Genomic DNA, 10,786 nt, shown 5'->3' on the forward strand with positions numbered 1-10,786 from the left:
TGTCTGCCTGTCTGCCTGTCTGCTTGTCTTTGTTGACACCTGGATTCTGTTACACCTCGTTCCTCTGTAAGTTACAACTCAGAGTTCAGCTATTGAGTGTGTTCTAAGTTCAGTAGCTCAGTAGTAATATTTGCATAGTATTGACCTCAAACTCAGGACAGTGTTGCACACACAGCAGTGAAACAAGAGTTCTGAGATTTAAATATTCCACAAACAGCTGTGTGTGACCTTTGACCTGGATTCATGTTTTTCCAACCCACACACACAAACACACACACACCACAGACAAACACAAACAGAGCACTTCAATCTTCCTCCTCTCTGTGTGGCTTGCAGTGTCCCATTGCACACACAACAGGAAGTGACAACTCTGCCCTCCGTGATGTCACAAGGACAAGCTTGGAGAGAGAGTCACTGACAGGCGGAAAGAGGAAATAGCCTTTTTGTCGTACAGAGACTGGTGTGTGTGTGTGTGTGTGCGCAGTTCAGATAGCTCAGTGAACTTTGTGGTCCTGTTAAGCAGCAGACAGGCAAATAAACACAAGCCTGTTTAAGACACTTATCTACTTAACCAGTCCTGCTCCTCTCATCTGCCCCCCTCCTTCTCTTTACCTCTCTCTCTCTCTCTCTCTCTCTCTCTCTCTCTCTCTCTCTCTCTCTCTCTCTCTCTCTCTCTCTCTCTCTCTCTCTCTCTCTCTCTCTCTCTCTCTCTCTCTCTCTCTCTCTCTCTCTCTCTCTCTCTCTCTCTCTTTCTTTCTTTCTCTCCCTGTCCCTTTCTCTCTCTCCCTCTCTCTCTCTCTCTCTGTTCAGAAGGTCACTGACCAGTTTGCTGTCTTAATTTAGAGCTAATAGTTTGAGTCATTATCTGTCCTGCTGTCAGCTCTAAGTTTATCCCCGGCGTACGAGGTCTGGTAGTGATGCTCTCCTCTCTGCTGTGTGTGTGAGTCAGTGACTCCGTGCGTTGTTCCTTATTTAGAGCCCCACACCGATGTCCTCATCCGCAGACTGCGTTCCCGGAGGCTCCGGGAGGTAGGTGACAGCAGGACAGCTAGACGGTAGGCTCTCACTGATTGGGAGAGATTCAGAGACTGGTGCATGTACAGTGATGTGGTGTGTGTGTGTGTGTGTGCGTGAGAGCTCTCTCGCTCTCGCTCTCTCTCTCTCTGTGTCGGTACCAAGGATACAGCGTTACCGAGGTTACCAAGGAAAAGACCAAGGACTGTGTGGATGGATAGAAAGAAAGCCTTCTTATTAAAGTGCCACACACACAAACATGCACGCAAACACACACACACACCCATGTTCAGACTCTTTAGTACCTAAATCACTGATTGGGCAGCAGGTCATGTTTTGGACGATGATGGTGATTGGGGTGTTACTCATGGTGAGTTTCAGGACTGCATTGTTGTTTCAATGACATATACATCTAGTTCCTCATTCACATCATGATGCAAAAGGGGTTGTGCAAGAGGCAGGGAATGAATGTGCAGTGCTGTTATTTTTAATTCATTTGATGCAATCGGGATCATATGTGATGTGTTTGCATTTTTTGTCGAACAAAGTCAGACGAGCCGATTCCGGGATTTGAACCTTGGTTCCTGTGGGAGACGTATTTTGGAGCTGAAGGCCGTAGCCCTGTTCTGGTACAGGACGTGAACAAGACAGAGCTGCGGCTGAACCTCTGAGAACCGGACAAATGGACCAGCACACACACACACACACACACACACACACACACACACACACACACACACACACACACTAGAGTGCGGAGGAAGGGAGGGTCTGGAGTGGGGCCAGGGGAACTCCAGCCTGCTGTTACCCAGCATGCTCTTCACAGGGGCTGGGAGAGCACCGTCACTCTGCTTCAACACACACACACACACGCTGTCCTGCCAGCTGAATCCTTCCACAAGCTGTACACATTCATCACCACCTCACCCTTACACTCACACACATATTGACCACAGGCTGTGTGACCATGGCAACACAATGACCATGACCCATTCCTCAGCAGAGCTTAGCAGAGTAGATTAGAATAGAACAGAGCCGTGTGGAATAGAGTAGAGTAGAGGGAAGTACAGTAGAGTAGAACAGAGCTGTGTGGAATAGAGTAGAGTAGAGTAGAGGGAAGTACAGTAGAGTAGAACAGAGCTGTGTGGAATAGAGTAGAGTAGAGTAGGGATCAGAGGGGTAGAGTAGAGCAGAGGAAACTATTTATAGGGTAGTCCTTTGGCTGACTCTTTTTCAGACAATGAGCTTTAATCAGCTCCTTGCTAAGTGACATCAACACTCGTGCTAGCCTTCTACAGGCTGACCGTGGCTGCAGGGACAGACCAAGGGAGGGAGAGATAGAAATTCAGACATCATTTAACGTAATTTTTTCTATATTCTTTCTCCCTCTACACATCTCCCCCCAACCCTACATCTTATAGCCTCTCCCGGTCTCTTTACAGGAGATTAGAGAGGAGCTGGGTGGAGCATAGTAGAGTAGAGCATAGTAGAGTAGAGCATAGTAGAGTAGAGCATAGTAGAGTAGAGCATAGTAGAGTACAGCATAGTAGAGTAGAGCATAGTAGAGTAGAGCATAGTAGAGTACAGCATAGTAGAGTAGAGCATAGTAGAGTACAGCATAGTAGAGTACAGCATAGTAGAGTACAGCATAGTAGAGTACAGCATAGTAGAGTACAGCATAGTAGAGTAGAGCATAATAGAGTAGAGCAAAGTAGAGTACAGCATAGTAGATTAGAGCATAATAGAGTAGAGCATAGTAGAGTACAGCATAGTAGAGTAGAGCATAATAGAGTAGAGCATAGTAGAGTAGAGCATAGTAGAGTAGAGCATAATAGAGTAGAGCATAGTAGAGTAGAGCAACATTTCAAACAGTGACAGTGTGGAATTTGGAAGTCTGTGGAGAGAAGATCGGAAGCAAACTCACACTCCCTCCTCCTAACCCTGGCCTGCCTGGGTTTCACTGCTCCCACACACACACACACACACACACACATATTGATACTTTTCAGCTGAGAGGGCCAATTGCGTCCTCAGAGTCAGATATGCTTGGAGATGACACTGATATAGCAGAAGATTATATGTATTTGTGCTCTTTCTTTCTTTCTCCCTCTCTTTGTCTCTCTCTCTCTTCCTCTCAGTCTGCTGTTTGGGACGGGCACAGCAAGACAACAGCTCATGTTACTCCGACACTCTCAGTCTCATCGATCCCAGTTCCTGTCTCGTCCCTATGTCTCTCTCTCCCTCTCTCTCCTGTTCTCTGAGATATGAAACCAGAAAAGAAAGAAGTTAGGTCACAAATTATATTAGACCTTTATTAACATACAATCCCAAACCTGCTACTGTATAGAGATGGATACTGTGTAACCCTGGTACTGTGTAGAGATAGATATTGTGTAATCCTGGTACTGTGTAGAGATAGATACTGTGTAACCCTGGTACTGGGGGAATGTTTATCTTCTGACAGCATCTTGTGATCCAGCTCTGTCTTAGTGACTCTCTGACCTGGTCACTGCTGTCATCGTAGCTAATCCTCTCAGCCTGCTTCCTGTCCTCTAGCCTCTTCACGTTAGAATCCTCTGTCCTGGCATCCTCTGTCCTGGCCTCCTCTGTCCTAGCATCCTCTGTCCTAGCCTCCTCTGTCCTGGCATCCTCTGTCCTGGCCTCCTCTGTCCTGGCATCCTCTGTCCTGGCCTCCTCTGTCCTAGCATCCTCTGTCCTAGCCTCCTCTGTCCTGGCATCCTCTGTCCTGGCCTCCTCTGTCCTGGCATCCTCTGTCCTGGCCTCCTCTGTCCTAGCATCCTCTGTCCTGGCCTCCTCTGTCCTAGCATCCTCTGTCCTAGCATCCTCTGTCCTAGCATCTTCTGTCCTAACCTCCTCTGTCCTAACCTCCTCTGTCCTGGCATCCTCTGTCCTGGCCTCCTCTGTCCTAGCATCCTCTGTCCTAGCATCTTCTGTCCTAACCTCCTCTGTCCTAACCTCCTCTGTCCTAACCTCCTCTGTCCTGGCATCCTCTGTCCTGGCCTCCTCTGTCCTGGCATCCTCTGTCCTAGCATCCTCTGTCCTAACCTCCTCTGTCCTGGCATCCTCTGTCCTAGCATTGTCACATCAGCCAGCAGCAGCACACCGGGCATTGGTGGTAAGCACATTACCAAGACTCAGTATTTATAGCTCTCTGAGGGTAAATACAGCCTCTGGGCTTGTTTGAAGGGTTTATTTTGGGCGTCTGTGATCTTGTAACTGATGTTACCAAGGGGTTAAATTTGGTCCCTGTGGTTCCTCCTGGAGTGGAAACAGTGACAGCTTCTTGTTTCGCTGCGACACGCTTCCTGTGTGCTGCGACACACTTCCTGTGTGCTGCATGTTGTGTGAAAACCACAAGCCCTGTGACGCGACGTTTCGGAAACAAAAGAAGGTGATTGTATGTGTTTGTGTGAGAGGCGTCTGTGTGTGTGTGTGTGCGTGTGAGGCGTGGAAAATGGTTTACTGTAGAAGGAAGTAGCCACAGAGGTTGAATTGAAAGGAAAGTTTAAAAAAAGCGTGCGGTTGGAGTGAACTTTCCTCCGGCGTGGACTTCCCCCTGGGTGAGAGCACTGCAGAGGGGACAGATGGAGCTCCTGTAACCCCTGCCTCAACAACACAGCTGCCCTGCTTTACATACCTAAAACAGTTGACTCAATGCTGTGCAAACGGACTGCATTTATACAGCGCGTTTTCTACCTTAGCGGTTCTCAAAGCGCTTCACCATGTTTGCCTCTCGTTCACCCATTCACACTCACACTCACTGACGGCGGCGGAGCTGCCGTGCAAGGATCCTGCCTGCCCATCGGGAGCAAGGTGGGCTTCAGAGTCTTGCTCAAGGATACTTCGGCACATGGCTTGGGAGGAGTCAGGGATCGAACCGGCAACCTTGCGATTAACAAGACGACCCTCTCTACCCCTTGAGCCACACAGACGCCCTTGTTGATGTTTGTGTGTGTGTGTATACAGTGTGTATACACAGTCAGTCACATATCAGTGTGTGTGTGTGTGTGTATACTACACACACACTGATATCTGCTCTCACATCCTGAGGACTATTGTTTGTTGTGACCTCTTCTAAACACACACACATAAAAACTAAGAGTTGGAGTATTGGCAGTTAGGAGTTACATAAACAGTCTATTTGCATAAATTGGAGCATCAGACACACCGAGTGTCAATGTTGCTCATCCTTATGTGATAAGATTATTTATACCCACCAGAACCATAAGCTGTTTATTGGAAGGGAAAAACCAAATGAGAACATCTTGGGTTATTTTTATTTTTTATTTGTGTCAATTACCACAAAAAAACTACATCCAACTCAGATGGTGTCTTTATGTGGTCTGTTTGTGTGGGAGTCACAATACTGTACAAGCAGGCGTAGAAATACTGTAGAGAAAATGGTGTGTGTGTGTTTCTGTGTGTGTGTGTGTTTCTGTGTGTGTGTGTTTCTGTGTGTGTGTGTGTGTTTAGCGGTTGTGTCCTGTGGAACTCTAGAGCCATGCAGATTCATGATTCATGAGTTTCATTCTTGCTTTCAGAGTTTCTTGCGACATTGTAAATCTCTCTTGACTCAGCCTTTTGTCTCACACACACACGCACTTGACAGCGCTGCAATGTGGTGTGGGAGTGCGTGTTTGCACCAGTTGAGGAATGGTGGTGACCTAACATGGGCTCCAGAGCTGCTAACTGAGCCTGTCTGAGATCTGTTGGGAAACAAGCCAGTCGCTCACCTGCCAATCCCTGTTCATGTTCACGTTTACACATGGTTGGCTGTCGAGAGTTACAGTAGGGTTAAGATAAGTCCTTTTAGTGAGAAAGAGGGAGAATTAGCAACTGGAGGATTGAGGGATGGAGAGGGAGTTGAAGGGAAGGATGACGAGACGGAGGCGCGGAGCGAGAGATGGATGAAGGCAGAGAGCGAGGGATGGATGAAGGGAGAGAGCGAGGGACTGAGAGAGAGAGATGGAAGGAGGGGGGATGGTGTCCTGCTTTTGTGATCTGGGGTCCTGGGGTGACGTGCTGAGAGAGAGAGAGATCAATCAACCCTCCTGTATCCACACTGACACACACACACACACACACATACACATCACACACAATGAAGGCCTGCAAGTAGAAAGCCGGGGGGGGCAGTGGGCAGTGAAGTTCAGGGGGCAACAGCAGCTTGAAGCAGAGGAAGTCTCAGCCAGCCAGGGATGGGCCTAGTCTGAACATGTCCCTTTCCCTGACCCCACAGCTATACACACCCTCCCACACTAAGAGCTCACAATGCTCTGTGTGTGTGGGCGGTTGTGTAAGTGTGTGTGTGTGTGCTAGTGTGTGTTTGTGTGTGCTCGTATGTGTGTGTGTGTGCTAGTGTGTGTTTGCGTGTTTGTGTGTGCTAGTGTGTGTTTGCGTGTTTGTGTGTGCTAGTGTGTGTTTGTGTGTGTGCTAGTGTGTGTTTGTGTGTGCTAGTGTGTGTTTGTGTGTGCTAGAATGTGTGTGCGTGTTTGTGTGTGACCCTTTTGGTGGCCCTCTGACCACAGCAGAGATGTGGCTTCAGGCTTGGCATGCTTCGTTGTTCAGGTGACGGATGCCATGGAGACAGAGGCCCTGACCGGCCTTGGCCTGTTCCGTTGAACCGGCTGTGCCAACTTAACATCAACCGGACACTAACCGGAGCAGACACCCACCACCACTGCCTGTACGCACACCACCAGAGCTGGAGAGGATCTGCATCCACATTGGGAATCACAAGAGGTGAAGCTGGCATAGGATCCAGACAGAGACAAAGAAGAGAGAGAGAGAGAGAGAGAGAGAGAGATACTATATGTAAATGCATACTGTCAAAAGAGAGAGAGACATCATAATGGCTCGTAACAGTTGAGAACAACTCACGACACCTACCTCAGGTGCTGTGACTCATGAGCACACTATGTTTCTCCCTTTCCCCCCTCTCTCTTCCCTCCCTCTCTACTTCTCCCCCTCTCTCTTCCCTCCCTCTCTCTTCTCTCCCTCTGTCTTCCCTCTCTCTTCCTTCCCTCTCTCTTCCTTCCCTCTCTCTTCTCCCCCTCTCTTTCCCTCCCTCTCTACTTCTCCCCCTCTCTCTTCCCTCCCTCTCTACTTCTCTCCCTTTCATTTACCCTCTCCCCCTTTCTCCCCCCCTTCCCACTTAAACACAAACAAGGGCTTAGGGAAAGAGGGTGATAATGTCTTCAAGTGTTCCCTTTATTTATTTATATTCATATTTTTATAAGATCTCTCTTTCTACTTTCACGAAACTTAGACAGGCACTTCAAATGATCCCCCCTCAGCCCCTCCTGGTCTGATGCTCCAGTTGGTGCCTGGGTTACACCGCCTCAGAAGGACAGCTGATGTTGAGATTAGAAAGCCAAACAGCTTCCTCCTTTCAAGACAAAAGGAAAAAGAAAATAATAGTATAAAAAAATAAAAAAATAAAAGCTCCCCCAACAGTTTGAAAAAAAAAAAAAAAGAATACAAACTTGTGGCAAAGAGAATGCTGCTTGTCACATGACCCTCAGGCAAGACAGGCTCTAAATATAATATAAATATAAAAAGGAGAGAAGAGGGAGGAGGAGGAGAGGAGCTTAGGAGGAGAGGAGAGAAGGAGGAGGAGAAGCTGAGGAAGAGAGGAGAGGAGGAGGAGAGGCTGAGGAAGAGAGGAGGACAGGAGGTGGAAGAGAGGCTGAGGAGGTGGAACAGAGGCTGAGGAAGAGAGGAGGAGGAGGAGAGGAGGAGGAGAATAAGACAACACGACACGGGTAATGTGTTTTCTCTGCTGGTGTTGTCTGGCAGATCCAGGATGATTGAGTGCTGATGTTTTTGTGTGTGTGTCTGTGTGTGTCTGTGTGTGAGCATGTGTGTGGTGTTGTGGTTATGTGTGTATGTTGTTTGATGATGTCTTTATGGGCTTCTCAAGTGACTACACCCCCCCCCCACACACACACACACACACACACACACACTCTTACACACAAAAACTTCGACACACACACAAACATAGACACAAACCACATGGCACACTCTGTCTCTCTCCCTCTCAGACATGCACACACACGTGCACACACACGTGCACACACACGTGCACACACACACCTCGTCAGTTCTCCTTGCTCCTAGTCTAAATAGACTAAACATTGTCCCTCCTTGTGCACCGTGTAAAGAGAGGATGTTTCCCGGGTTGGGGGGCTGCTGTGTCCTCTCATCCATGATCAAGTTCTTCTCTCTAATTGCCTCACATTTGAGTAAATCAGGGCAGGATGCAAGATGAAGACTATCATAATCTCTGGAGAACTGGAGAATTGAAGCATATCAGCTAGTGTTACAACATGTAAACTCCCATACGCATTATAGAAACTCTGCTGTTTGACCTTGAGAAGAAGGCTTGTGTGACAGGAGAAAGATCTAATGTGTATGTCTGTTTCATCTTCTTTACTCACATCCAGCATCTTACCATGTACAAACAGCAGTACTATAAAACCCCACAGAGAACAGCAAAACACCACACAACAAACCAAAGTCGTGTATAAAGTTGTACATGCTTGTGTTCAGACAAAGCAGGGATTCTACAGTGTGTGTGTGTGTGTGTGTGCGCTGTTGCATGCAGAGACCAACAGATGTGTGGAAGGCGGACATGGCATTGAGCTCATCATCCATTTCTCCCTGGAATCCCACATATCTCATCCACAACTTAAAGGAGTGTTAAATAATGGTTGCCGCAGTAACAGCTTATCATTGGTTGTGTCGAGATTTTTTTGTTGTCAATATTACTGAATGTGTGCGAATAAAATGTTTCTAAACGTGTGAATCTTCAAAGGAACCATCCAGTAACTTCATTACGGGGGCTGTGTCTTGCAGTGGTACCTTCCGAAGATCTGGACCTGTTTGGGAGCAGGTTCACTGATGTTCAAAGGTTCTGCTGCTGATTAGAGCGTTTCCACGGCAATGGTTTTTGAACTGAGCGGTGACAGATGAACCACAGAGATGCCGACAACCTCCCTCCCTCACTCCTTCCCTCCCTCCCATCCCCTTCTCCCTCCCTCTCTCCCTCCACTCCCCTGCTCCCCCTCCCTTTCTCCCTCACTCCTTCCCTCCCTCCATCCCATCGCCTTCTCCCTCCCTCTCTCCCTCCACTCCCCTGCTCCCCCTCCCTTTCTCCCTCACTCCTTCCCTCCATCCCATCGCCTTCTCCCTCCCTCTCTCCCTCCACTCCCCTGCTCCCCCTCCCTCCCTCCCTCCCTCCCTCCCTCCCTCCCTCCCTCCCTCCCTCCCTCCCTCCCTCCCTCCCTCCCTCCCTCCCTCCCTCCCTCCCTCCCTCCCTCCCTCCCTCTCTCCACTCCCTTGCCCCCCCTCCGTCACTCACTCCCTCACTGCCTCTTTTTTTCCTTCCCCTCCCCCCTCCATCTCTCTCTTTACCTCCTCCCTCTATCCCTGCCTTCATCTCTCTCTCTTTTAGCTCCCTCCCTCTTTCTCTCTTTAGCTCTCTCTACCTCCCTCCCTCTCTCCCTCACCTCCCCCTCAATCTATCTCTCTCTACCTACCTCACCATCCTCCATCTCTCTCCACCTCTCTCCCACCCTCTCCTCACGCTCCCTCACTCGTAATCTGCCTCTTTCTCTCTTTCTCATTTTCTGTCCGTCTCTCATTCGGTTTCTCTCTCCCTCACTCCCTCTCTCCCCCTTCCTTCTCCTGTCTCCTTCTCCTGGCTGTTCTCAGGTGAAGGAGGTGAAGGTGAAGACAGGAATTAGGAGTCGCTCCTCTTGGAGACGTCTAGGTTGTCTTCAGATCTTTAGTCTCCACCACAGACTTAGAAAGTCAGAACTCCACACTCATGTACACAAACCACTGGCTTTCATCAAACCAGTCTTTTCTTCTGTTTTGATCTTTTCTTTTTTTGGTTTTCTTTTTTGATGGACAGTTTTTTTTTTTCCTTCTTCAAACTTTGGATCAGGCTGTTGTGTACACCTTGGCCTGATTACAAAAAAAGTACATATTCATAAAATGGCTACACTGAAAACAGAGGAAAACAGAAGTATTTTGTTTTTATTACAGCAATTATTTTTCTCTGCTTAAGATCATGCCATGGCCTTGCTGTGTGAAGATAGGATTCAGATGGAATAATACAACAGATTGTGAAGCCATATGAACAGAATGGCTTCTATTGTTGAGAGATTTCACAATGCCTTGCATGATGAATCCTCGGTTTGGTCTGCATCTCTCAAGATGAAGGTGATTCCTTGAAAAACTGAAGAATATTCTGAAGGTTGACAAATATGTCACGTTGACAACTAGTCCAGTGTCCATAGATGCTGATCTGATGCTGATCTGAAGTCATTTTCCTGTTTGTCCTCTGTATGGTTCAGCGTGGGGTTCAAGCTGAGAAATCTGATCTCAGAGCAGTCTGGAGAGTGTGTCTGGTTGGAGGCAAGCCAGGCACACTCACTGATGTTCCTGCCACAGTGGAAAACACACACACACACACACACACATAAACACACAGATGGCAAATTAGATCTGATTGGATATCAGTTATCGGGTCTGGCCTGACAGCACTGCAGGTAAATTAACCTCACAGCAGACACAAACACACACACACACATTTTCTGTACTTATAAACACACGCTTGTGCACTCACACACACAGTCATTAGCTGAATATACATCCTGACCAGCCCTGATTCACTCCAGGGGTCCCAACGTCCTTACATAAGCAACAATTTATACAATGAGACATCACGCACAGGGCTGTG

At 48.1% G+C, this 10,786-nt stretch overlaps 1 long non-coding RNA gene across 1 annotated transcript in view; it reads left to right on the plus strand.

Annotated features, from left to right (window-relative positions):
- Positions 1-7,629, plus strand: part of LOC146302101 (uncharacterized) — a 36,464-nt gene extending 28,835 nt beyond the window's left edge. Inside the window, exons 3-4 of the long non-coding RNA XR_014758116.1 lie at positions 6,604-6,777; positions 7,304-7,629. This is a non-coding gene — a long non-coding RNA (uncharacterized LOC146302101). The remainder of the gene's footprint in view (positions 1-6,603; positions 6,778-7,303) is intronic.
- The last annotated feature ends 3,157 nt before the right edge of the window (positions 7,630-10,786 follow it).

The sequence above is a fragment of the Hypomesus nipponensis genome, chromosome 1, assembly GCF_054491055.1.
Source record: "Hypomesus nipponensis isolate SF chromosome 1, ASM5449105v1, whole genome shotgun sequence".
Classification (NCBI taxonomy): Eukaryota; Metazoa; Chordata; class Actinopteri; order Osmeriformes; family Osmeridae; genus Hypomesus; species Hypomesus nipponensis.